General features: G+C 34.2%; 1 protein-coding gene and 1 long non-coding RNA gene across 2 annotated transcripts in view; both read right to left on the reverse strand.

Moving 5' to 3' along the window:
• Window positions 1–27512, reverse strand: part of MACROD2 (mono-ADP ribosylhydrolase 2) — a 2034677-nt gene that overhangs the window by 1980142 nt on the left and 27023 nt on the right. The gene's annotated exons all lie outside the window — the stretch shown is intronic.
• Window positions 16329–26314, reverse strand: LOC132664924 (uncharacterized). The gene is made up of 3 exons (XR_009603919.3): window positions 26187–26314; window positions 18662–18761; window positions 16329–17634 (listed from the first exon to the last, which is right to left on the reverse strand). It is a non-coding gene; the product is annotated as an uncharacterized LOC132664924 (long non-coding RNA).

Below are 27512 nucleotides of genomic sequence, written 5' to 3' on the forward strand. Positions count from 1 at the left end.
ACCCAGGGGATACAAAAATACAGATTCAAAGGGGTAAATTATATAGCAGCATTATCAATAATAGTCAAAGTATCGAGAGAGCCCAAACGTCCACCAACTGATGAATGGATAAAGAAAATGTGAAGTGTGTATACACACACACACACACACACACACACACACGTGTAATAAATGGAATATTACTCAGCCATCAAAAAGAATGCAATTTTGCCATTGCAATGATGTGTATAGAGCTAGAATGTATTATGCTAAGTGAAGTAAGTCAATCAGAGAAAGAAAAATACCATATGATTTCATTTATATGTGGGATTTAAGAAACAAAACAGGTGAACATATGGGAAGGGGGGGAAAAGAGAGGGAAACAAACCACAAGAGACTCTAATGATAAAGAACAAACTATGGGTTGACAGAGGGAGGTGGGTGGGTAGTAAGAAGGGCACTTGTGATGAGCACTCAGTGTTGCGAGTGATGAATCAATGAATTCTACTCCTGAGACCAATACTGCACTGTATATCAACTAACAAAAATTTAAATAAATCAGTCAATCCAAAGAAAGAATAAAAAAAATTTTTTTAAATAAATTTCCAGTTAACATACAATGAAATATTAGTTTCAAGTATACAATATAGTGATTCAACACTTTCATACAACACTCAGCCCTCATCACAACTAGTGTACTCGTTAATCCCCATCACCTATTTAACCCATCCTCCCACCCACCTTCCCTCAGGTAACCATCAGTTTGTTCTCTGTAGTTAAGAGTCTGTTTCTTTGTATGCCTTTTTCCCCTTTGTTCACTTGTTTCATTTCTTAAACTCCACATGAGTGAAATCATATGGTATTTGTCTTTCTCTGACTTATTTCACTTAGCATAATACTCTCTAGCTCCACCCATTTCCTTGCAAATGGCAAGATTTCACTCTTTTTTTATGGCTGAGTAATATTACAAAGTTGTAGTGATCACACAGTATGGTACTGGCACAAAAATGTATACATAGATCAATTGAACAGAACAGAAAACCCAGAAATGAACCCACAGCTATATGGTCAGTTAATCTTTGATAAAGCAGGAAAGAATATCCAATGGAAAGAAGACAGTCTCTTTAACAAATGGTATTGGGAAAACTGGACAGCAACATGCAAAAGAATGAAACTGGATCACTTTCTCACAACATACACAAAAATAAATTCAAAATGGATGAAAGACCTAAATGTGAGACCTGAAATTATAAAAATCCTAGAGGAGAACACAGGTAGTGACCTCTTTGACACTGGCTGTAGCAACTTCCTTCTAGATAAGTCTACTGAGGCAAGGGGAACAAAAGCAAATATAAATAACTGAGACTATATCAAAACAAAAAGCTTCTGCACAGCAAAGAAAAGAATCAACAAAACTAAAAGGCAATCTACAGAATGGGATATGTGCAAATGACATCTGATTTGGGTTAGCATCTGAAATACATAAAGAACATATAAAACTCAACACCCCAAAAACAAATAATCCAATTAAAAAATTTTCAGAAGACATGAACAGAGACATGTTCCCAAAGACAACATACAGATGGCCAACAGACACATGAAAAGATGCTCAACCTCACTATCAGGGAAATACAAATCAAAACTACCATGAGATACCACCTCACACTTGTCAGAATGGCTAAACCAACAACACAAGAAACAACAAGCATTGGCAAGGATATGGAGAGGGGAACCCTCTTTCACTGTTGGTGGGAATGCAAACTAGTGCAAACACTCTGGAAAACAGTATGGAGGTTCCTCAAAAAATTAAAAATAGAACTACTCTACAATCCAGCAATTGCATTTCTAGCTATCTACCAAAAGAACACAAAAATACTAACTCAAAGGGATACTTGCACCCTTATGTTTATGGCATTATCTACAATAGCCAAATTATGGAAACAGCCCAAGTGTCCACTGACTGATGAATGGGTAAAGGAGATGTGGTATACACTGACATAATTTTAAAAGAATATTGGATAAAGAAGATGTGGTTTATATATACAATGGAATACTACTTGGCAATGAGAAAGAATGAAATCCGCGTGGATGGAACAGGAAAGTGTTATGCTAAATGAAATAAGTCAGGCAGAGAAAGACAGATACCATTATGTTTTCACTCATATGTGGATCTTGAGAAACTCAACAGAAGACCAGGGGGTTGGGGAAGGGGGAAAAAAGAGTTATAGAGAGTGAAGTAGGCAAACCATAAGAGACCCTTAAATACTGAGAACTGAGGGTTGATGGGGGTGGAGAGAAGGGGAAAGTTGGTGACGGGCATTGAGGAGGGCACCTGTTGGGATGAGCACTGGATGTTGTATGGAAACCAATCTGACAATAAATTTCATTTGGGGCGCCTGGGTGGCGCAGTCGGTTAAGCGTCCGACTTCAGCCAGGTCACGATCTCGCGGTCCGTGAGTTCGAGCCCCGCGTCAGGCTCTGGGCTGATGGCTCGGAGCCTGGAGCCTGTTTCCGACTCTGTGTCTCCCTCTCTCTCTGCCCCTCCCCCGTTCATGCTCTGTCTCTCTCTGTCCCAAAAATAAATAAAAAAAAAAAAAAAAAACGTTGAAAAAAAAAAAAAAAAATAAATAAATTTCATTTAAAAAAATAATAAAAAAATAAAATTTCCATCCCAATATCGAGACTGGAAAAAAAATAATATTGGAAGCCCAACAGACTTTATCAACCATGCAAACATTCATAGAAAGTAAAAGTTACTAATTTACTCACTCAGTACATTCCTGAGCTTCCCCATGTTGTCACAAACAGAAAGTATATATAAGTCTTAGCTATGCTTAAGATGCTGGTAATGATAAATTCCATAATAACTACACACATGATCATTATTTTTGAGGTCATAAATTTGTAGAATGTATAAAATCTGCAATACTAAAATATTTAGGGAAAACAACCTGAAACTCTGGGGCAGCACCCTCTCAACCTTTTTCTTTAATGATTTTTACATGACTAAGATCAGACTTTCAGTACTGATATATAAAACCATACACATTTGCATAATCACCAACCTGTACTAGAAGTACCAGCCCTGAAGGAAAAGAACATATATTCACACCTTGAAAAACATTTTTATTTCTTAGGATTTCTTGACAAAATACACTACAGATTACTTTTAAATCTTTTCATATATTTATATGAAATTTTTAAAAAGAACTTTAAAAACTGACTCAATTAAAATGGAAAGAATTTTTCAGCAGCAAGTCTTTTACAACAACTTTTCAGTGGAATCTTCTAAAAGATGCAACCAGTAGTATACCTATATGCAAAAATATTACAAAGTACATTTCAAAGGTAAAACAAAAAAAATAGCAACATTTTTCTGTGTGTGTGTATGCATGATGTTCATATCTCCATCGTGTGCATACATACAGACATGATAAGCTGAAATAAGCAATGTGACAGCTTTAAGGTAACTGGGGCATATAAAAATATACTATTTCCCCTCTTTCTAGTCATATTCTATTCACTTATAAGGATTCCCAAATGATAAAAGCCAGTGTATAAATAAGTCAGAGGTACTCAAGAGGTACCCTTTCTGGTAGTAGGCACTGAAATCATTTAAAGAAAAATATTTAGATTCCCCTTCTGAGCACATGGATGATTACACTCCCCCCCCCCCCCCACCCTCCGCCCAGGTCTAAAATGCTTCTACTGCACATGCCTTCTGGAACTCCAGCTCTGAGATCAGAAATCTCCACTATATCCTTAGCTTAACTGCTGAATGTGTTCTTGACTTTTTGGACTCCACTGAAACTTAGTCGTCCTCTAAGAGTATCAACTCATTTCAAAGGGAGGTTGTGTGTGTGTGTGTGTGTGTGTGTGTAGGTCTAACCACATGTTCCTCAAGGCTAAGAGATACAGTAAATGCTCCCCACTTCCATACCAAAGCCATTTCTTCACCTTCCTCAACTTCCCTTGAGGACTCTTCTTTTTTATTTTTGCTTGTACGAACAATACTGCTAAAGAACATTCTTGAGCATGTTATCATGTACACACATGCAAGGCTATCATGATGATATATACCTGGAAATGGAAGCATAGAGTCATTGAGTATTCATGGATTTAGTACCAACAAGCTTTCTCAAGTGGTTGTACCAATTTATACTTCAACTTAATGAAGTATAATTGAAGGCTCCTTTCCAGTCTTCTACAGTCTGGCTTCTGACCCTATTAATCCACTCAACAAGCTCCCCAAAGACTTACATACTGTCAAATCCAGTGACCACATTTCTGTTCCAATCTCAAGTTTTTTACAAGTATTCAACAGAAACAACTATTCTTTTTGAAATACATCCTTTCCTTAGCTCCCATAACCTTTTATTGTCCTAGTTTTCTTCCTTTCTCACTAGTCACTCCTTCCAGTCTCTTTTGCTGGCTCTTGCTACCACCTCAAAATGTTAAAGATCCCCAAGTCTCAGTCCTGAGCTCCTTTTCTTTTCTCCATACATGTACTCAATCTGGGAATTTCATTCAGTCCCATGGTTTTAATTACCAAAAATGTTAATGGCTCCCAAAATTATCATCTTCAGCCCACATATCCTGAGATCTTTTATCAGGAAATTGTTCTACTTTTTAAATATATTTTAATTCCATCTACTTCTTTCCATTTCCATTGATTCCACCTGGCCCAAGTCACTATAAACCACTAACCTGGACTAGCTGGTCGCCATTTCCATTTTTTATCCTCCCCACCTCCTACAATCCATTCTCAGCAACCAGAGTAATCCTTCTAAAATGGAAGTTCGCTCTCCTGTTGAAAATACTTCAGTGGCTTTGTGACAGACATTACTACTAACTGTCCCCTGGTATTTATTATCCATTTCTTCTGTTTAGTAATAACCCACACAAACAAGTTTTAACAGGGTACAAGGCCAACCAGCGGGGGACTATACTTCAAAACCTCTCATGCTACTAAGAATGGCCATGTGAATAAGTAAGGACTAGAAATATAAGTGGAAGCTATACTTGAAAAGGAAGTTACTAGTCCTTCATTCCCTCTTTCTAAAGTTAGAGACATGGACGTATAGATGGTAAGTTGGCTTAGACCATAAAGAGAGGAGTAACACTTTATGAGATGGTTAAAGACCAAGACAGAAGGAACTAAGATCCTTGGACAACCTTGTGGAATGGGCTTAGCTACCAATTCTGGACTGTTATTACATGAGAAAGAAACTCATATTTTGTTGGACGACCTGTAGTTGGGTCTTTTTGCTACACAGCAATTGAACCTACAGTCTCCCGCTGTACTTGGAGTAAAGTCTAAGCTCCTTAACATGGCATGTAAAGTTCTATACAATTCAACACCAGCCATCTTTTTCCTCCCAAAACCTTGCTCCCATCCAAATGAAACTCTGCCCTAGATGTTCTTCCCCTGATTTTTATATGGCTGGACCTTTTCTATTATCAACTCAAATATCATCTCCTCAGAAAAAACTTTCCTCACTTTCTGTTTTTAATGAACCCTGCAGTACCAAGCAGGAGAGGAGTTGGGATTGGGTATGAGAACAGGCAAATAACTGACAGAAGATATTATTTACTGATATCTTCAATATGTGATAAAATTGTGATTATTATATTGTATTATATTTATGTTATGAATAACATTAATAGTATCCTAGCACTAATGAAAGATTTTTTGTTTCATGTAACTTGGACTTTTATCAAAGCATAATACACATGCCAAAAAGTTCACAAATAATAACACAATTCACTGAATTATTCCAAAGTCAGAAACCCATATAAACCACTACCCATATCAAGAAACAAAACATCACTAACACCTAAAATCCCCCGGAGGGGAGGAGGTACTTCCCAATAACTACCCATCCCTTCTCTCATCCACAAAAGTAACCACTATCTTTCAGGTCTAATTCCTTAGTTCTGCCTGCTTTTGAATTTTATATGCATGGAATCATATACAATACATAGTATTTTATGGTTGATTTCTTTCAATGAAAATATGATTTGTGTAATTTTGTTGCATAGAGCTTTAATTTGTACATTCACTGCTCTACTCATTGTATTAAATATACCACAATTTATTTATCCATCTTACTGGTGATGACATTTTTGTTTCCAGGGTTTTCCTAACACAAATGATGCTGCTTTGAACAAGACTGCACTTTTAGTGGATACCTGTATGAATTCCTATTGAAATCACTGAGATATACAGGTATTTGTGTACCTAACATATATATATATATATATATATATATATATAGAGAGAGAGAGAGAGAGAGAGAGAGAGAGAGAGAGATCTAATGTATATACATAGAGAGAGCTATCTCTAGAGACTTTATACATACATATATATATATATATATATATAGAGAGAGAGAGAGAGAGAGAGAGAGAGAGAGAGAGACCTAATATATATAGAGATCTATAGATATGTATAGATCTATCTATATATATCTGTATACACAGGGCTGCCAGAATTTTCAAGTGATTTTCCCAAATTACACTGCTAGCAGCAGTGAATATTATCCATTTTCTGTTGACACTTGGTACTGTCAATCTTTTTAACTTTAGGCATTCTAGTGAGTTTTATAATAGTATCTCATTATGATTTTATATAGCACTTCCTTGAAGAATAAATTGAGCAAGTTTTCACATATTTATTAGCCATTTGAGTATCCTCTTTTATAAACTGCCTGTTCAATTATCTTTCCCATTTTTCTGCTGGGTTATCTGTCTTTTTCATACTGATTTATAGAAGTTCTTACATAATATGGACAAAACGCCTTTGTTAGATACATATGCTGCAAGTATCTTACATTCTTTGGTTTGCTTTTTCTCTCTTTCATTGTATGTTTTGATGACAGAAGTTCTTGTCAATGGTCCAACTTATCATTCCCTTCATGTTAGTAAGTTCTGTGTTCTGCTTAAGAAATATTTTCTTGCCTTAAGATATGAAGATATTCTCTTATAATGTCCACTAGAGACTTCATTTTTTAACTTTTCACATTTAGATCTTCAATCAGTGTGCATAGTGGGAAGCAGATATCAAGTTTAATTTTTTTCCTATTTGGGTAACCAAACGACCAGCAACATTAAAAAGGTTAATTATTTTTAAGTGATGAAAAGTAAAACCCACTTTGAAGATATCAATTACAAATATTTAAGCATCAAATAACACAGCACTGAAACATGTTGGGAAGAATGAAAAAATGACAAACACACAACAATCATGCAAAACTTTAATATAATTCGCATAACCATATGACAGTCAAAATATAGATGGGATGTAAATACATGTAATAAAGCCAATAAATAATATACCAAACTGCCTACCCCACAGAGGACTCACCTTATTTCTCAGTGTCTGGGGAGCATTTTAAATACTGATCTTACACGTATCACAAGAAAAAAAATCTCAAAAAAGAGAAATTGTAGTTACCTTATTGTCTGGTCATATTATAATAAACCTAGAAATTAATACCTATATTTTACACACTTAATTTTCATAATTTAAAAAATACCCTCTTAAATAATTTAGTTCAAGGAGGAAATCACAGCTGTATTTATAAAACACTTAAAAATATCAAAAACAGTACCTATCAAACCATATGGGACTTCATCAAAGCTCTAAGTAGAAGCAAATTTAGAATAATGAAAGCCTCCATAAAAAAGAAATAAAAATAAATGGGGATGTTAAATTATTGGAAAGGAAAACCTAAAAGAGGCAATATAGGTAAAATTATATATTTTTTCAATTGGAGAGCAGAAAAACAAAAGAAGTGAAAATAATTCTAGTGCTTTAAAAATATTAATAAACATTCCTCCACCCTAATTAAATATTTAAAAATAGAAAGGAAAATACAAGACATAAAATTGGTAATGATAAAAAGACTCAGATAAGGAAGAGATCAAATGTTATAATGAAATCCTATATATAACTGTTTGCTAATACATTTTTAACTGAATAAAATTGACAATTTTTAAGGAAAAACAAATTATCATATTATCAAAAACCTGAAAAGACCAGTAACTATGCAAGAAATTGGAAAAACTATCAAATACATACCTCTACGCAACGCTATGGGTAAAATCTAATTATATCATGTATTATCCATTTGCAATCTGTATAATATCAGAGAAACTTCTGTAACACACTCCAGGGCTCCTATTAAGAAGTGTTATCCATTTATTTAATTATTCATTCATTTAGTCATTCAACAATATTTATCTAATGAGGATCCTGTATGTACTGGACTCTGCTAAATACTAGAGATATAAACATGCACAAGCAAAATATGATCCCTGGACTCTAGAAGTTATAAAACAGGGACATGTAAATAGGCAATGACAATAGATATTTTATAACAAGAGAAGTCAGAGGGGAAAAAAAGAGAACTGACCTCTAGCCCAACCAATGAGAATGGGAAGAAGAGGGTACAAGAGAGAACTGGAATATGGTGAACACCTATACTCTTTGCAATGTCAGATGTCACAAAAAGACATTTTCATTCATTCCTCTGAAAATCTCTGGACAGGTAACTTGCCCTGTGCACAGGCTGGTAACTAGAAGTGTAAGGATTCACACCCAAATTTTTTGTCTCCAAAGCTCCTGGGTTTTTCTCTTTAAAGGAAAATAAGAAGTCTAAGTGGCTATAACACATACACACACATACACACATTCAACTGAGGAAGGATAAAAGAGAACACAAACCCAAGAGCATCAAAAAGGTGGGGGGGGGGGGGGGGGAGGCGGCGGTGGTGGGAAGGGGACGAGACTTTTCAACAATTAATGCATTTTTGGATGCTATCGCTAGAGGGCGGCATTACAAAGACTATGAATAACTTCTAACTACTAAATCAATAGGGGAAAAAAGGACTAGGGTAAAACTAAAGCATTTCAATGTTTAAGCTCATTTTTAAGTACTAAAAAGATGTTTTCCTATGGTTGAATAAATTTTAGAATGTCTAAATCATGTATAAGACAAGAAAAGAAATGCAGGTTTTTCTTTTTTAACATGAGGCATGTAGAAAATATTTCCTTGGAGTTTCATAGAACAAAGATTACTTGTAACACCAGTGAAGATAGATGAATAAGCCCATAAATACAAAAACTAATTTTCTAAATTAACTATAACAAAGCTAGAACAAAGCAGCTTGTCAGTGTAAAAAAATCACATCTTTTATATTTTTGCTTTTGTCAGCATATTAATAAAATTAATTTATCCCAAATAGAAAAATTTTCAGACAGGCAGAATTAGACCATTCAGTTAGAAACAAGCTTTGAGAAAGGATCTTTAACAAATAGCAAAAGGAGACAAAGAATTCTTCTGAAAGAAAATCATTATCTGCACTGTGTTACCTCCTAGTCACCCCATAATCCAGTTTTCAAGGTTGTAGCCCCACTGAAGTTGCTCTGGACAAATTTGCCAGTTGTTGCTCTGTACTAAATATGAAAAACACTCTGCATTCTTTGTTTCTGCACCTCTTTGTAGCAACTGACACAAATTGAACAGTCTTCTTTAATGCAACCCTGATTCCTCATCTCTAGCACAGCCAAACCACCACTCCCTTTTACCATCAATAGGATTCTGTTGGTCCTTTCACTGACCATTGTTAAAAGTTTAGAACTCCTTGGGGCTTCCTATCAGGCCTCTTCTCTTAGAACTTTTTTCCTTAGAGAATCTTCACTACAGAGAGAGGGCTTTCCAAATCTCATTCTCCAGCCCCATTCTGACAACTGTTACAGTAGTCATCTCTAGATATTCTACAAGCATCTCGAATCCACACATCCAAGCCTAACTCTTCACTTTTCACCAAAAGTGTGATTCCTCGTATATCCCCCTTGCCCTTTAGTGGTTAATACAAACCAGTCAGTCACTCAAGACAGAAAATCTACTTCCAAATAATTTATTTCTGTCACCATTGCAATTGCCTTGGTTTTGACTGGAAATTACAAATTTAAGGGTGTTTTAATTGGCAATACAACGGTATTTAAAATTTTGAATGTGGATTCCTTGTGTGAGAGAGGGGAATATGTGCTGCATTTCCTTTCACCACAAAACCCGCCTCTCTTGAAAACCTCATGCCAGTGCCACTTCTCACATTCATCTTACCGGCCTTATATAACTTAAAGGAGTTTGGGGCTTAATTATTTGGACTTAAACCACCATCTTAGACTGTCTACCTAAAATTCAAGTCCCACATTTTACCTCTCTCCAATTCATCCTTCACACTGATACTAGAATATTACCTCTAAAATGCAAAGTGTGAGACTAACCACTTCAAGTGCCCCTCCCTTCACTATCTGCAGGTTAAGGGGTCACACATGGCCAAGACTTATGTTCAGATACCTGCTTGGCTCTGCAGCCTCCTGTAAGCAAGATTTTCTTAAAATGAAAGTCTGATATCACTCAAGCCCCACAGAATAAAGGCAAAACTTTAATAAAGGCAAAAAATAGTCTATAATCTTGCTGTTGGAAGTGTGGTTAGGGGGCAAGCAACATTAGTATCACTTGGGAGCATTACCTCACCTACTGAACATAGACAGGGTCCTACCCCTGAATTACTGCATCAGAATCTGCACTTTCTTCCAGTATAATTAACATAGTGTGTTACTTCCAGGTGTACAATATAGTGATCCAATAATGCTATACATTACTCAGTGCTCATCACAATAAGTGTACTCTTAATCACCTTCACCTATTTCACCCGTACCCCCACCCAGCTCCTCTCTGGTAACCACCAGTTTGCAGAATCTGTATTTTAGTAGGCAATTCACATGCATATTAATTTGCTTATCATAAAAAGGCACTAGTCTGAGACCTATCATTAGATGGTCTCTGACTCCTTCTGCTACTGCCTCACCTGCCACTCACCCATAGGGAGTTCACAACCCTTAGAAATGATCAATAGAACTAGAACTCCATAGGTCTTTTAAGTCTTACATCTTTTTTTTTTTTTTCCTACTTCCTGGTGTTCATCTACCCACTCCCAAACTGAGTCTCTTCTTTTAGGTCTTAGCTTTATTATCATCTTTTCTATAAAGTCCTCCCAAACACATCCCCTTCTCCTTTGTCCCTATAGTCTCATCAAGGACGACATTTTGTTTTGTAATTCTAAAAAATCCTAGATCCTAGATGTCAGAATTTTTATCTCATTCAACGCTGTATTCCAAGTACCAGAAACAAAGCTAAAAGGACTGAAAAACTGTTAGCTGAATTAAACTGTAGATGAGAGTCAACAGTCCTGATAGAGTAGATTGGTGTTTTCTAATCTGAGCAAGGTCAGTTTCTACACTGAGGAATAAACACATTTTTCCTTTACTGTTATAACAAAAATAGAAGTAAACAAATGAAAGGTACACTCAGAGATCCTATTTCAAAAAATAATCTGGTGAGGATTCAGGCAATTTTATCTGAAGAAAGATTAATAATTCAACTAGAAAGCATTGCCAAATGGAAGAGTTACCCTGAGCTACTTCTGGCAATATGAAAATTCATCATACAAAGGAATCATTTGACAAGATTATTTGTACAAGTTTCAAGGTAGGAGTAAATTGCTACCTTGGATAATAATTGTGAATGCCTGATTATGTATACAGTTGTGGGGGTGGGAGTGGGAGGAGGTGGTTAGAATCTTTACCACCATGAGCGGTTTAACTTTCACAAAGTGGATCTACACAATGACCAGGTAGTAATTTAGAAACCAAAGTTGTTTGTACCAGTGAAAAAGTAGGAGTACCATTGAAAGGTGATTATTTCTTTTAGAGAAAAAAAAAAAAAAAGTAAGGTTTATAAATCCTCTGCTTGCAAAATAATGAAAAGGAGAAGAGTGTCTGAGTGTTCAATTGGCTGTTCTTGAAAAATGGATTTGTAGATAATACAATTTCACTACCTCACTTATCCTGATTTTAAGGTAAAATGTGCCTGAATGGAAGACTGAAAGAATTTACCTTAAGATTTAGGAGATTGTGTTTGATTATTTTTTAACAGCTATACTAATATATAATTTATGTATCAAATCCACTTGCTTATGTTACCAAATGAGGAACAAAGTGAATCCTGAATAAAACATGATACTAAAAATTAATACAACTGTAACAGGAGAAACACCTACAACCAATGGTTAACCATTAACCAATGGTTAATAAATGACTTTTCAAGCTTTTCAATGATCAAATCTCAGAGAAGAATTCACTCTAAATGGCATCTAATACCCAGCCTAGACACAGGATCAACAATTAAGTGTGACATCTGACAACTTGGTAAATCAGCTAATTCCAATTTTAACTCACTGTTAAAGAAAAATGTACATCTTTTACACACAGAAGAGAAGCTTCTTATTTCTTTTCAGCGATTCACCTTTTCTGTTTTGGATCTCCTCAGCTCATCAATGGTTCATAAAACCAAGTCATTTCACAACTAGGAAGTACTCATAAGTTCTCTGGCTAAGGAAAGGGAACCAAAAGGGAAGTTTATTGAGTAAAGAAACAAAAGAAAAAAAAATTTAAAAAAAGAAAAAACTCACATATGCTTAAAAAAGAAGAGATTGCCAGGGTCAGGAGATGGACAGTATAGAATTTCTTTCTTCTTAACTAGAGTAGAAATGGGAACTTTAAAACTGATGACATCTCCACCATAACAACTATGTCCCATGCCCACTGTTTCATCCATTTTTAGATTCCAACTCTTATTTCAAATTGATCAATTAACTCAACACTTATTAAGCACTTACTAATTGCCAAGCACCATGCTAGATGAAATAAAAGAACAGTACGTAAAAAAGTTCTTTAGGAACCTAAGATAGAGAATAATTTTTCAATATATATCTCAATACTTTCTCTCAGGACCTACCAGGATTTTTTCTGCCAATATTTAATAAGGACATACAAAATATCAAGTTAAAAAGTTTTTTAGAAACCCAAGGTATAGAATAGTTGTTCAACACATATCATACATTTTCTAATCTCTCAGGACCTACCAGGATTCTTTCTACCAAAATTTAATGAAGACATGCAAAATAGCAGGTATAATACAATGAAAATTAAGGCAGCTCATCTACCCTAGATAAGTTTTCAATGTAGTGAGTGAGACAGAAAAGTTAAGTAGCCAATTACAATAAAGTCCAAGAAGTGCTTTGGATAATCCCCTACACAGAGTAAGGACAGCAGAGAGCAATGAGGCTGAAGAAGTAATCACAACAGCAGCTAACACTATGTGCCAGGCAAAGTCTAGGCACTTTCACAGATGTAAAATTCTCTCAATGATCCGAGAAGGGAGGTGATTATGATCACCCCCCTTTTAACAAGCTGAGGGATCCCAAGGAAGTTTATGCTTCCTAGAGATCACACAATAATAAGAGTGGAGCAGGAATATTAACCAAGGTTATATGCTTCCAAAGATCTTGCAGGATCATAAAGAGGCACTTTGTATGAGCTTATTCCCTTTTAAAAGAAAAACTTTTTAAAGGGTAGGCAGCCAAGATTGATTTCATCAGATTTATCTTTAGAAAAAGTGTTTTGAGAATGGTATGTATAATAGGCAGCAAGATCTTTAGGCAGGTAGGCAAGTTATGAGACTGCCATTATAAACCAAATAAAAAATGTTCAGAGCCTGACCTCATGACAGAAGCACCAAAAAAATAAGACATTAAAAAAAAAAAACTTTAATAATTTAGGAAGGTGTTAGAAGAAGGTGTTACTGGAAAGTAGTAAATGATAACTTGAGGTAACTGGACAGATGGGTGGATCATTCTCCAAAATAAGGTTAAAAGGTGAATAGGCTCAAAAGAAGATAAGCAGTTTAGTTTGGACCGAGTTAGAAACAAAAGTGAAATAATACCTTATGATCATACATTGAGGTCTCAACGATGAAATAATTTTGGGTATTTTCAGAGCCACTTATTAAAAAAGTTAACTTATCTGTAAAAATCTCCTGATTGAATTTGGAAATTGTCACATTTTTCCTAAATTTTTGTATGTCTTATATATTTCCACATCTCATCATATACTACTGGCAGAGTCAGTCAAATCATCTAGTAAAATCATTTCAATTGCCTCTCTCAGTTAAACAGAAATACTGCTATTTGCAAAACTGGCAATTCCCACTGCACCTGGCATAAGCAAATGATTTGCAAAGTTTTTTCAACCCTTAAAACTTATAGACCCTCTAATCTTTTTTGACCAATGAACAAAATAACAATTTATGTTTGTATAAATGACATTTTTCAAAGTGTTTCTACTCACTGTCTCCAATCTTTATAATACTGTGAGTTATAATAAAAAACAAGTCTTTTGAAATATATAGGTGACAAATACAGAACCACAACTCATAAATCAGTTTACAGTTCATGCTATATACATAAACATGCTACAGACTTATTGATAATATATGAAACTGTTTGAAATTTAGAAAATACCGGGTTATACAATATTCTGACATACCTAGTTGAAATGAGAAAAATATAATAATTTAAGTTTATAACCAAATAATAAAATAATGAAACAACTTTATAATTGTTCAAGCTGAGGCCAAGAGAGTTGGTAAATACAAAAATGAAAAGAAACAGAACGTCTGCCTGCAAAACTGGGGTTCAGTGACTTGACATAATGTAAAGTTTAATGGTAAAAATTCATCTCTACTCTATAGAAATGTTTATTTTTTTCCTCCAGTAAACCGGTTAATTTTTTAAAATTCATACACAATTCCATGGGCAAAATACAAAATAAATGTAAGGCTGTTGTCTCCTTCAGTATCAGTAGAGCTAACTCCCTGACACTTCCATATCTCTTAACTGTCACTTCATTGTATTTTAAATTGTTATATTTTAAAACTTGTATCATAAAAATCATAATGTTGGGAACTTTCGGTGGCTCAGTCAGTTGAGAGTCTGACTCTTGACTTTGGCTTAAGTCATGATCCCAGGGTCATGGGATCAAGCCCAGTGTGGAGCCTGCTTAAGATTCTCATTCATTCTCATTCCCATTCTCTCTCTGTCCTCCCCCCACCCTCATCCTCTCCCCCGCTCACGCTCTCTCTATAACATAAAAAAATCAATAAAAAATCAATATAAATAAAAATCATGATGTTAACTGTGCAATCCTAAAACAGCCCTAGGTATTTGGTACTGTAATAACTTTCCTTCTGTAGCAGTAATCAGGTCATAAAGAAAAAATATTCTAATATTCTAACTGACCAAAGTAATGTCCAACTTCACATTTACATGCATTACTATATTAACTCCACCACCCCAAAAAAGAGGAAGCTATTCATTTTTGTTGGTAAATGAACCATTTTAGAATCAATTTTCCATTATGTAGGAATTCTTTATTATGTAATCCTGTTTCCAGGAGAGCCCTTAGTATGTATAAATCCAAACTCCCTTATCTTACAGTTGGGTAATCATAGGCTCTGAAAAATTTTGATCTGAGCAAGGTTCACAATGCCTGGTTCTAGTCAGTGTATTCTCCAGCATGGTATTCAATTAACATTCATCTTTTTTCCTCAGTATACTGTTGTATGCTTCTCTTTTGCCTGCTCGTTTCTAATAATGCTAGAGAGAAAGGATACAAGTAAATTCAATTCAAGCGTCTCGAATGCTGAGGCTGAGGAGAGAAAGCAGGTTCAAAATAAACCAGTTCCTATGATAAGAATTTTAACCACATTTCAAATGTTCATACTAACAATCACTCTTGTTATCTCATTAAGGTAAACCTGGCTTTTATCTTGGTGTTCCCAAGAATCATAATCAATGCTGCATCCTCCTTAATTCATTTCACAATAATGGCAAAGTATGTAGGTTACTGACCACTGTAAGCATGGTTTCTAATCACTATTCTATCAAGTTATAATAAAACTGCATGTAAATACTTTTTCCATATTTCTTAAACTCTTCCTCATAAATGATAAAAGTAACATTTTTGCTAAAATCAATGTAATAATTAAAAAATATGAAAAGGAAAAACAGATCACCTTTATTCCTTCTTTATCCTCTATCCCATGTATCAATATAATTATACCTTTTTTACTTCAAATATATACACAATATATTATAAAAAGTTTTTTTAAATAGAATACTGAATTATGTTTTCCTCACTTATTAAAATATCAGACATTCCTTAAAATGAAGAGAGAAACTATTTTTTTAAGAGCTCCACAATGTTCCACTGTAATCATTCTCCTTCTTGATGTATTCCCTAGCTTTTTGCCACTATAAGCAATGCAGTAATAAACATGCACAATTTACTATGTCAGTTTGAAATAAAGTGATACCCTTATATATACACACACAATCACTCTGCATTAATAAGAAAGCACTCTTAAGAGAATCCAATGTATGAGAAGGACTTTTAATCAAGAAATCCTCTGGAGAAGGGCTGAAGAGAACACTTTCTTGACTATCAAGATATTTATGTTCAAAATGGCCCACAACCTGTTTAAAAGTCCCTAAAATAAGGAAAAGACTGTAGATCAGAAACAAAGTTTGCAATTCATATCACTGCCTGGAAACTGAAACAACTACATATAAGTTCAAAAACAAAGTCCTCCTCTTCCAAAGAAAAGCTGCCTAATAGAGTATGATTACATAATTTTTAAAAAAGTAAAAAATTTTAAATTTAATTTTAAAAACACACACAAGCCAAATCCATAGGATGCTTCCTATACATCATATATAAACATTTAATTTTCAAATATCGAGATAAAACTGTCATTTGGGTTCAGGGTTTATAACAAAACAAAGCTCAATATTTAGTAGAAAATTAATATAAGATCAGTATCCATATTACAACATATTTACTATTTTAAATTTTTTATTTTGACATATACAGAGAAAAAGGTCTGCTAAAACCTCAAGGAAAACAGAAAATCATGATTACACACAGTAACATAAATACCATAAATAACATTAAGTGTAAAAAATAAAATTTCAGTTTTATCAAGCAGTCTCTGGATATCAAATTGGATAAAAATGGCCACAATATGATTAGGAATCATTAAATTTCATATTTAAAATCTAATATTTATTGATTTAAAAAAAACCCTAAATGATTGGTGTTAAACACTACAGAATTATAAAATACAAGTGGCATATCCTGCAAACCTCTATTTATAATTTTAAAAAACCTATAAATATGATAAATATTTATATTTATTTATGATAAATAAACAGATTGTACTTTTTAGGTTTTGGCAAACACTATACACTTTCATCCATCCTTGGAAGTACTGCTAACAGAAGCAATAGTACCATCATTCTCAGAGGACAAAGGGGTGGTTCTGAATGTGAGAAGAATTTATGAGAACTGCACACAGCAGAAACAAATTCCTGGGACTAAAGCATCAACTGTTTTTCCATATTAGTAGATGGCCAGCATTTTTGCATCAAGACCCACAAAATTCAGTCATTTCTTAACTTTCTCCCTTCTCAACTCTCCTTGTTCACCCAATGAAGTCCTGTTGGTGTTACACAGCAAAAATATATGCATCTATGACCCTTCTGGTCTGTGTGCCTTCTCTCACAGTATTTCTTTTTCCTTCTTCAAAAAACATTCTTTTCAAAGGAGTCTTCAGTGAGTCTCTCTTGATTCCAAACAGACTGACAGGCAAGATGACATAAAAGAGCTCTTTTCTTAGTGCCAAGCTAGAAAAAATAAAAATAAAAAAAGAGAAAATAATACAAAATTCTTAAGAGCAACATTTCTTATTTTCATTGAAACAAAAAAGAAAGAAAGTAACAATATGCTCTCATTTCACTTACTTTATCTTGGCCAATTTTATAGACATACCTTTGTTCATATCTACTTACTTGTTATAGGTATATGTTCCAACCACTCTATGTTTTCAAAAACAACTCCCCCCCCGCCATACTCATACATACTTTTTACATAATCATTTTAACAGCACAACAGTATCACAAACCATCAGAATTATAACTGAAGATACCATTTCTAAAACTTCAACAGTATCTAGAAAATCTCTATGAAATTCCCTGACATATGGTTTGAAGAAAAAGATCTTTTCAATAGATCTTTTAAGCTGCACTAGAACTAGAGCTATCTTGGAAGTCATTCACTGAGCTCTTGACACTTAAGTCTCTGCTATTCTAAAGAAAAATCAAGACTTTAAGACTTAAGTAGTTAATTAACTGGAGCCCCTTAAGTTCACAGCAGTGTTAAACATCTTTGTTCAGGAGAAATAAATCAGTGTCAAATGGTTAAATAATCAATTAACATAACCGAAGAAAAAATCAACAATTACAAATAAAAATTTCAAGCATATACTCAAAGTATTTAAAACTCAATACAGTCCATAGATCGAAACACTTTCCATTAGTGTCTAAAAGCTGCTGCTAGCTAATACTATTATGTCAGCATGCTAAATGTTCCTGGTGAATCTTACTACCATAGAAGTTTGTGATTCAAAAACTCTAATCCAATTTCCTTTGTTGTGAAGATGACAGCAACAGTTGTGCATGGGCAGAAAAAGAAGAGACAGAAAGATGCTAATATTCTTTCCTAATTCTTCTACCATCCTTACAAAGAAGAAAACTGCTCCACCCCAACCCACCCCTCTCCCACCCCCATTAACCACTCCCCACTCCTTCAAGAAAAAGAATTATTTTATCCAATAAAAACACAGCAACCAAATAAAATATATAAGAAGAATACCTGTAAGACTTTTCTTCCCATAATTTGTCCCAGGCAAGGATCCTCAGGCACTCTGTCCCATGTCATCCTCCACCACTTCTTCAACCATTAGAGATGCATCCTGAATGATGGTGGAGGGTTCAGAAGTTTATAGTAGATGTGGCATACTGAGATCAAGGATCATATCCATGTCCTCACAAAAAAGATGGGGCCTCTCAGGTGGTCCAGAACACATTCCACACCTCTTTGATTATACTCGTGTTACTATGCTGATATTGAGCAAGTCCTACTCTCAACTCAAAAAATCCCACCAGGATATATCTCAAAATCTTGAATATGTCATTCTTATTGTTCCCTTACTATTATTTACACCCTACATCAGTCTACAAAAGATGTTGGATACTATCCTTTTAATAAAGAATACCCAGATGATATCCTTATTTTAAGTTACTCTCTACATATATACTATTTCTCATAAAATCCATATGCAATGAAGGAATCAGCCATCCCCACCCTGATACTCTGGGTGAAAAAGCAGGTTCAGAGAACTGTGTGAAGATACATTTTTGAGAGTCTGGAAATAGCAAGGGAAGGAGATGTTTGTTGTGAAAAAAATAAGATTGTATGTTACAAAGAACTATGGACTTGAGACTATGTATAAATTAGAATGGTTTAGGTAATCACTGCTACCCTCACATTGCTCTCTTTTCTTCTCCAATTTTTAGTGGTTTATTTTTTAAATAAAAACATGCTCCTTATAAAATGTTATGTTTTAAGAAAAATGAAAAGTATTCTATGATTCCTCCATCATTTTCCCAACAGGAAACCATTATTATTTCATATCCGTTCATCTTTCTTGCACATATTTGAACATGCATATGATTTATGACCACAGTATATTATACATACTGCATACTGCTCTCAAAAGTTCTCTTCTTCACTTGATGTAACTTGACCATCTTTTCAATCAGTATACATCACCCTCACTCATCTTTTGTAATATTCATGTAACACTCCCTTGCATTTAGGTATTATGCTCTGTTTTTTGTGGGTTTTTTAAATCATTCTTTCCTCTCCTCCTATCTCCTCTGGAAATTTGAAATAGTTCCATGCTCCTAGTTCCATGCACCATGGATTTGCTTAAACATCTGCTCATATTTTCAATCTCCATTTTTTTACCTTTAGGTTCTAATGTGTTTCCCCAAACTTTCTTCTAAAGCATTAATAAAGCTTTCAGCCCCTCCTCTGAATTTCTTTTAACAGATTTTTTTGTTTCTGAGAACACTGCAGATTGTTTCTTTCAGTACAGCCAGATTTATTTTTTTCAGCAGTTTATCCTCTTAAATCTCTCGGTAGATATGAATTACATTTAAGTTCCATCTACTTCTTGCATCATTCCCATTCTCCCCAAGTCAGTTTTTCTCTTATTTCATCTTCTATTTGTGCTGCTGGTTTTCTGGTGATCTTTGGTGTCCCAAATTTATGAATGGTGTTCCAGAGCTATCTAACTAGCCTGGGTTTCTCCTTTCAATCTATAAGGTTTCTCTCTCTCTCTCTCTCTCTCTCTCTCTCTCTCAAGGCATCTTAACTAAGAGCGGATTTCAGGCTGAATGTGACTGAATGTGAGGATATCAAGAAGCACATCTTAATGATGTGTGATCATAAAGCAGGTTATGGGCTAGCACACCCAAGACTGCCAACATAAGGAAGACTTTACTTGTAGGGTGGAATGTTTTAGTGTATTTCACTCAAGTGGAACCATTTTGCCTTTCCCTTTTCTCTACTTTGTGTTCTTGGTAGAGTTGCAGGCTCTGCTCTGCTATTCCATCCAACCCCAACACACATATCAAAAGTTTTCTCCAGAATCCTCTTCTGCAGAACAGAAGCCACATGTTATCCTACAAATAAATACCCCTGCTAACAATCATTCTATATTAAATGAGGAAAGGCTGAGCCCAGCCCAGGAGTTTTTAAATTAGTTACTCTGATGATTACCCCACAGACCACTCCAATTTTTTGTTAACACAAATGCAGTTTTTTGAGGTTCACTGAGGAGAAACTTCTTCTCACTTTCAGTTGCATTTTTCTCTGTTTTTCTTTCTCTGTCCCTTTCATTCCATCTGCTTTTTATTTTCAGGGAATTCTCCAAAATCTGCTATACCAACTTCACCCTGTCTTGCTGCCCAATGCTGTTACAGGCTTAATTTTATATTTTCAGTCATTTCAAACAGACATGGAAAAGGTTGGGAGAACTGATAATCTGTCATCTTCTAACAAGTCTCCTCAAATTTTCAACATGTTTTTGATGGGTATTGAGGAGGGCACCTTTTGGGATGAGCACTGGGTGTTGTATGGAAACCAATTTGACAGTAAATTTCATATATTAAAAAATAAAAAAAAAATAAAATAAAATAAAAAAAATAAATAAAACTGGTATAAGCCTCAAAAAAAAATAAATAAAAAATAAAAAAAAATAAAAAAATTAAAAAAAAAAATTTCAACATGTTTTTACCTATATTTCTTCATAAATATCAAGTGAGAAGTATCTCCTTCTGTAATTCTATGAACTGAAATTCTTTGCATAGCATATTTTTACTCCCTTTCCCCCAACTCCCATCTGCTAGAGCACAGGTTTTATGATCATCAGATCTAGAAATGTGTCCCCTAGTTGTAATTTTTTTCATATCTTCTATTTTATTTGGAATATTTTAAGTTATATACTTCAAAGTACATTATTATCAATTTTTTAGACTTAAGCATTGGGTTTTCGCTTGTTGATTGGTTTTGTTTGTCAACGTTAACAATATACCTTTTTTTCATCCAAAATCCTCTATGCTGATTCATTTTATTTTGCTTAAGTCCTTCCAAATAATATATTCATTTACTTAAATCTGTAAGAGTTACAGTTCAGAGTCTATTAGAAAGAACATATATTTTGCCTTCATACTTAAAAAATACTTCTGCCTTATACAGAACTTTTGGGTTATAATACCTTTATCTCAGAATCCCATACTATTATCTCAGAAAACTACCCTTTTATATCAGAATTCCATTGTGTCTTAGTAGTCAGTGTTACATAAGAAAAATCAGATGCCAATCTGATTCTTTTTCTATTAGGGTAAGCTTGTTTTCTCTATCTGGAAACTTCTTTTGATTCTTGGAATTCAGAAATTTTACCACTATTTGATTTTACCAGAAATTTGATTCCAGTATATCTTATTTGATAGCATTCTTCAGCACAGAAAAATTGCATTCTGCCATTTTATTATCTGCTGCTTCTGCAATGCACTGAATTTTTTTTTTTACTTCTGGAATTCCTATCTCATAGATGCTGATCTGGATCTATTTTATGGATCTCAAACTGCTCTCTCATAGTGCTCAACTTGTTTTTGCTCTACAGTCTTGAGAAATCTCAATTTGACTGTCAATACTGCTAATTCTCTTTTTAAAAAATTAACGGGAAAATATTTCAGATATACAAAGGAATGTAAAATATTATTTAATAAACACCTATGTATCCACCACCCAGTTTAAGAAAGAGAAATTTTATCTTTATATCAGAAATACCTTTCTTTTCCTCCCCAAGATAACCTAAGTTTATTGTCTATCATTCATGGATTTCATCATACATTTTTATTTATATCTAGAAAACTATATACAATAGTGCTTTGCATATTTAAGCTACATATAGTAATAATACTTTATACAGTATTCTCCACTTTGCTTTCTATACTCAGCATAGTATTTCAAAATGTATCCACTGAATACGGGTATTGCAATTCACTGATTTATTGTGATTTATAGCTAAAAGTATTTACATGGATATACCAGTTTATTTATCCACTTTCCACTTATTGGGGCTTAACAATACTTCCAATTTCTCACTCTTACACGCTGTTATAAACATCCTTATCCTTGTCTCTCTAACCTTATGTGCAAATTTTTTTAAAGAAGTGTTTTTCAAACTATGTCTCATAACCCATCAATAAAGTCACATTAGTGGGTCATAGTCACAAATAACTTTGAAGAGAGGGAGAGGTGAAGGAAGAAAACAGGAAGAAAATTAACAAAGTGATAAAGCACATATATTGAAGTGTACTATATGGACCAAAAGTAAATTTTCTTTCCTGAAAATTTAATTTGAGATGTCATGGTTGGAAGAGATCAACAAACAATGCTAATGTATATACACATATATACGTATATATGTAGAATTACTGGGTTGTTGGGGAAATACACATCCAAACTTACTAGATATTGCCAAATTTCTCTCAAAAAGTGGTTATTTATATTTCTGCAAGCTATGAGTTCTCATTGTTACACATGCTCACCAACACAGTATAATCAGACTTTTACATTTTTAACTGATGCTTATCTAAAAATATATTTCAAAACCCTTGTTTTTGAGGCTTAAGATTACTTCCAATTTCTCACTCTCACAAACAATGCTGTTATAAACATTCTTATCCTTGTCTCTTTGCACTTATGTGTAAATTTTTTAAGGCAGTATTTTTCAAAATACATCTCATAACCCACCAATAAAATCACATTAGTGGGTCGTGGTCACAAATAGTTTTAAAGAGAGTTTAAATAATAAGTTTTGAATAATCTTGCCAGTTACCATTTCTAGCAAAATATTTGTTTTCTTTCAGTATTTGAAGATTGAATTCTCTGATTTCTAGCATCCATTGTTGCAGTTTAGAATTCTGTTAAAGGTCTAATTTTTTTTTATACTTTCATAGATAATCTATTTCTGCCTACTGTCAAGCTCTCTTTGTCTTTAGTCCAGTTATTTTTCTTCCTCTGGATTTACTGTTTTTTCAGCATAATGATTCACATATTTTAATTTTGGAAAATTCTCAGTCATTCCTTCTTTAGATACAACCTGTCCTCAGTCCCTTCATTCTCCTATTCTCCAAGCTCCTCATGACATCACAGAAATTATATCTTCAAAAGAAGCAATCTCTCCCCTCCAAAGAGCAAGAACAGAAAAGTAAGAAGCATATCCTTAGAGGACTCTCAAACACTATCATATATGTCCAAAAGCCTCAGTTTATAGTTCCTTTCCCCAGAACCCTTTTTCAGTTAATACTCTATATCCCATCAATAAACCCCCTGAAAAAAACCCTCTCCAACTCTTTAATTCATACTTCTGGTTCATCTTCTACTAAAGCGTAACTGAAGAAATTTGAAGATGGAAATTAGGCTTTTTCTTTTATCATGAACAATTTATATTTCAAGTGAATTCTTTTTTTTTTTTTTTTTTTTACCTTTATTTTTGCTTTAAGAGAGAAAGTAGGGGCTGAGGGGGAGGGATGGGGCAGAGAGAGGGAGAGAGAGAATCCCAAGCAGGTTCCACACTGTCAGCGCAGTGCCCAATGCAGAGCTCAAACTCACAAACTGTGAGATTATGACCTGAGCCAAAACCAAGAGTCAGACACTTAACTGACTGAGCCACCCAGGCACTCCTAAGTGAATTCTTTATTATAAAAGTAAGTAGCCAAGTTACAGAAAAATTGCAATCTAAACTTTTACAGATAGGGTATATTAACCATGCCTGAACGAAGAACAAATACAGTGATAAATCAAGACATTTAAACTAAGAATCAGAAAACCTGAGAACTATGCCAATTCTACCAACTGCTATTTTTCTTCTTCAGTTAAGTCTATATGGCAGCAAAACCAAAAGAACAAAGTATGTTCTTTCTGAATTAATTTTCTATACAGAGATATTCTCTGCTATTGGATGGCAACATAATTTTTTCTAAGAATACATTCATGTCACTTTACAAGTCAAATGACTGTTTTAATGATCATACTTAATAATAACTTAATGGCCCATTCAAGCCCTAATCTCAGTATGCAGAATGAAATTAAAGGCAATTACAGGAATATTGCTTATGTCCAAAACTATTAGATATGTGAAAAGCAGAACACTGGCGGGGCACCTGGGTGGCTCAGTCAGTTGACCATCCAACTCTTGATTTCCACTCGGGTCATGATCTCGCAGTTTGTGGGTTTGAGCCTCCAGTCCAGTTCTGCGCTGACAGCACAGTAGAACTGCTTGGGATTCTGTCTCCCTCTCCCTCTGCCCTTCCCCCCATGTGCATGCACACTCTCTCAAAACTAAAAAACATAAACATTAAAAAACACAAAACACTTGGCTACACACATTTTTAAATGAATATCATTTTTATCTTTCACCATTTAGCTCTTATATTAAAAAAGTAAACAACCATGAATTATCAGCATTCCTTGCATGATTTATATGCAGACCTGAATGCTATGAATACAATAACCTGAAGAAGCTGAAGAGGCAAGGTATTAAAAAGAATACCATGTCCAACCCCTTTATAAATTAAATAATTCCAAAGTTGTCTTTTGTATAAGTCTTAATTTTATTTAGGTTTACTTAAAAGTGGGGTTTACTAAAATAAAATCCAAAAAAATTAAGATATTTCCAAGGTTTAAAACAAGATGTATCTATGATAATATGATTCTTTTCAGTTGCCCAAAAAGATCATTGATTAACACTTTGGTATTTGGTACTTAAGCAACTGACAAAATGACGACTCTTTCTCAACTTTACTGACCATTTTATTTGGGTTAGTTCACTAATTTCCTAACATTCCAAGACATCAAATGACTTTAAATACAATCAAGTACTCCTGAAACCTTTCCACTGAATGTACTGATACATACTATCAGGATGTCTATGGTAGAGACCATTATTGTGAAATTCTTTGCCTCTGATCTTGAGAATCATTTAGTTTCAACCTTAGAAATCTTTCTAAATGTAGAGCAATTAAATTACTTAATATTCCACCCCCACCAATCTTTTAGTAGAAAAACTGCTCTACAGGAGTACCTTTATTGTGTAGTTCCACATAGTCCCTGGTAAAAGCCCAGATATACTTTAGCACTTCAGTCAGAGAAGCAAGTTCACAGAACATGCTGCCAGAAGTTGCAAAATGTAGTCCACACTCAATATATGGTCTATTTTACTGAAAACAAGTGGTGACTGATGAAAAGAAAAATCTGAAGGAGGTTTAAAAATTATTTTTCAATAGATTTGAACTGCAAATTTGGAGCATAGGCAAAATTACAAAGAAATATAAATGATTTATTTATGCAGTGTAAAGTGGCATTCATTATACATCTACTTGAGGGGACAAAGCCTTCTTCCTCACTATATGATTATAGCTGATTTTATTATCCACAACTTTACCTTTAATAATAGTTGTTTGTGTTTTAAAAACAAACATAATAGTATTATGAGTTATAATCCATAAAAAATTATATAACACACAGCATAAAATACATCTTCCCAAACATCAAATACAATTAATAGTAGGCATATAACATGTAAACACACAAGCAATGCTTTTCAGAAAAAAAGGCAGCATCAACAGAGAGCAAATGAAGAGGATGTAAAGCCAGAGGCCTGGGTTCAAATGCAGACTTTGCCCCTCAAAAGCAGTGTGACCCTGGGCAAGCTAATCCCTCTGTACTTCAGTTCCCTCATCTGTAAATGAGATAACTGTACCTGTTCCAGGAGGCTGTTGTGATGATTACATAAATAACATTTGTAAGGTACTTAGAAATATGTCTGGCACATATTAAGCACTTTATAAATATCTGTTAAAAAACAAAACAGGAAGAACCTTTCCTGATTCCAAGAGAATGTTTGTTTTCTTTATCATTAACCTCAAATAATTCTTAGTTCTATGGTCACTAACATTCACCCCTTATCTCCAAACACAGGTAAACACAGGGGGTTTGTTCACAGATTATCAACATCATTGATTTAAATTGAGAAATGAAATATCCTCACCTATGAACTATGTAAAGCTCAATATAGCCATCAGTCAAGAAACTATAGATCTCCTTAAAATTACCACATAAATATTTAAATGCCCATCATGATGAAATATATTTGGTATCAGCTATGTAATTCTATGAAAAGAGCTTTTTTTAATTACCAAATAGGACTTTGCGGGAAAAAAAATTTTAACAAAAAACTCACTTTTTTCTAACTTATATTTTAAGAAGAGAAATACAATGGAAGAAAGGAATGAACAAGAGACACAAGTAGAAAACTGATCCTACTTGCCAATTAAAATATTTACTAAGCTAAAATTTTACTGTAGAATTTTTATAGAAACCTTATAATGGATAAAACTCCCATCATCAATTTTACTTTGACCATATTAATGATGTCAAAAACAGTAAATTCCAAACTTGCCATCTGTTTCTATGGGTCATAATTTTTCATATTTTAAAAGGTATGATAAGGGCACCTGAGTGTCTCAGTCGGTTAGGCATCCGAGTCTTGATTTCGGCTCAGGTCATTATCTTATGGTTGTGAGACTGAACCCTGTGCATCAGGCTCCATCCTGAGTACGGAGCCTGCTTGGGATTCTCTCTCACCCTCTGCCACTCCCTTGCTTGCTATCTCTCGCTCTCAAAAAAGATAGATAGTTAGATAGATAAATAGACAGATAGATAAAAGTGCTATGAGCACTATTATTTAAAACTATACTGGTGACCAAAGCAAAAGAACAAAGAAATAGGAAGAAGTACAAATATTAAGAAGCTACAGGAAGATAATCTGCAGAAAGCGTTATTACCTATTTAGAAAATCCAAAGGGAAAAAAAAAAAAAGATAGTTGCAAACAGAGAAGGAAACAAACCATAAGAGACTCTTAAATACAGAGAACTGAGGGTTGATATGGATGGGGCATTGGGGGCTTGGGGAAAACAGGTGATGGGTATTGAGGAGGACACTTGTTGGGATGAGCACTGAGTGTTGTATATAAGTGAAAAATCACAGGAATCTACTACTGAAGGCAAGCATATACTGTATACACTG

This window comes from Panthera onca, chromosome A3 (assembly GCF_046562875.1).
Source record: "Panthera onca isolate mPanOnc1 chromosome A3, mPanOnc1 haplotype 2, whole genome shotgun sequence".
In the NCBI taxonomy this organism is placed as follows: Eukaryota; Metazoa; Chordata; class Mammalia; order Carnivora; family Felidae; genus Panthera; species Panthera onca.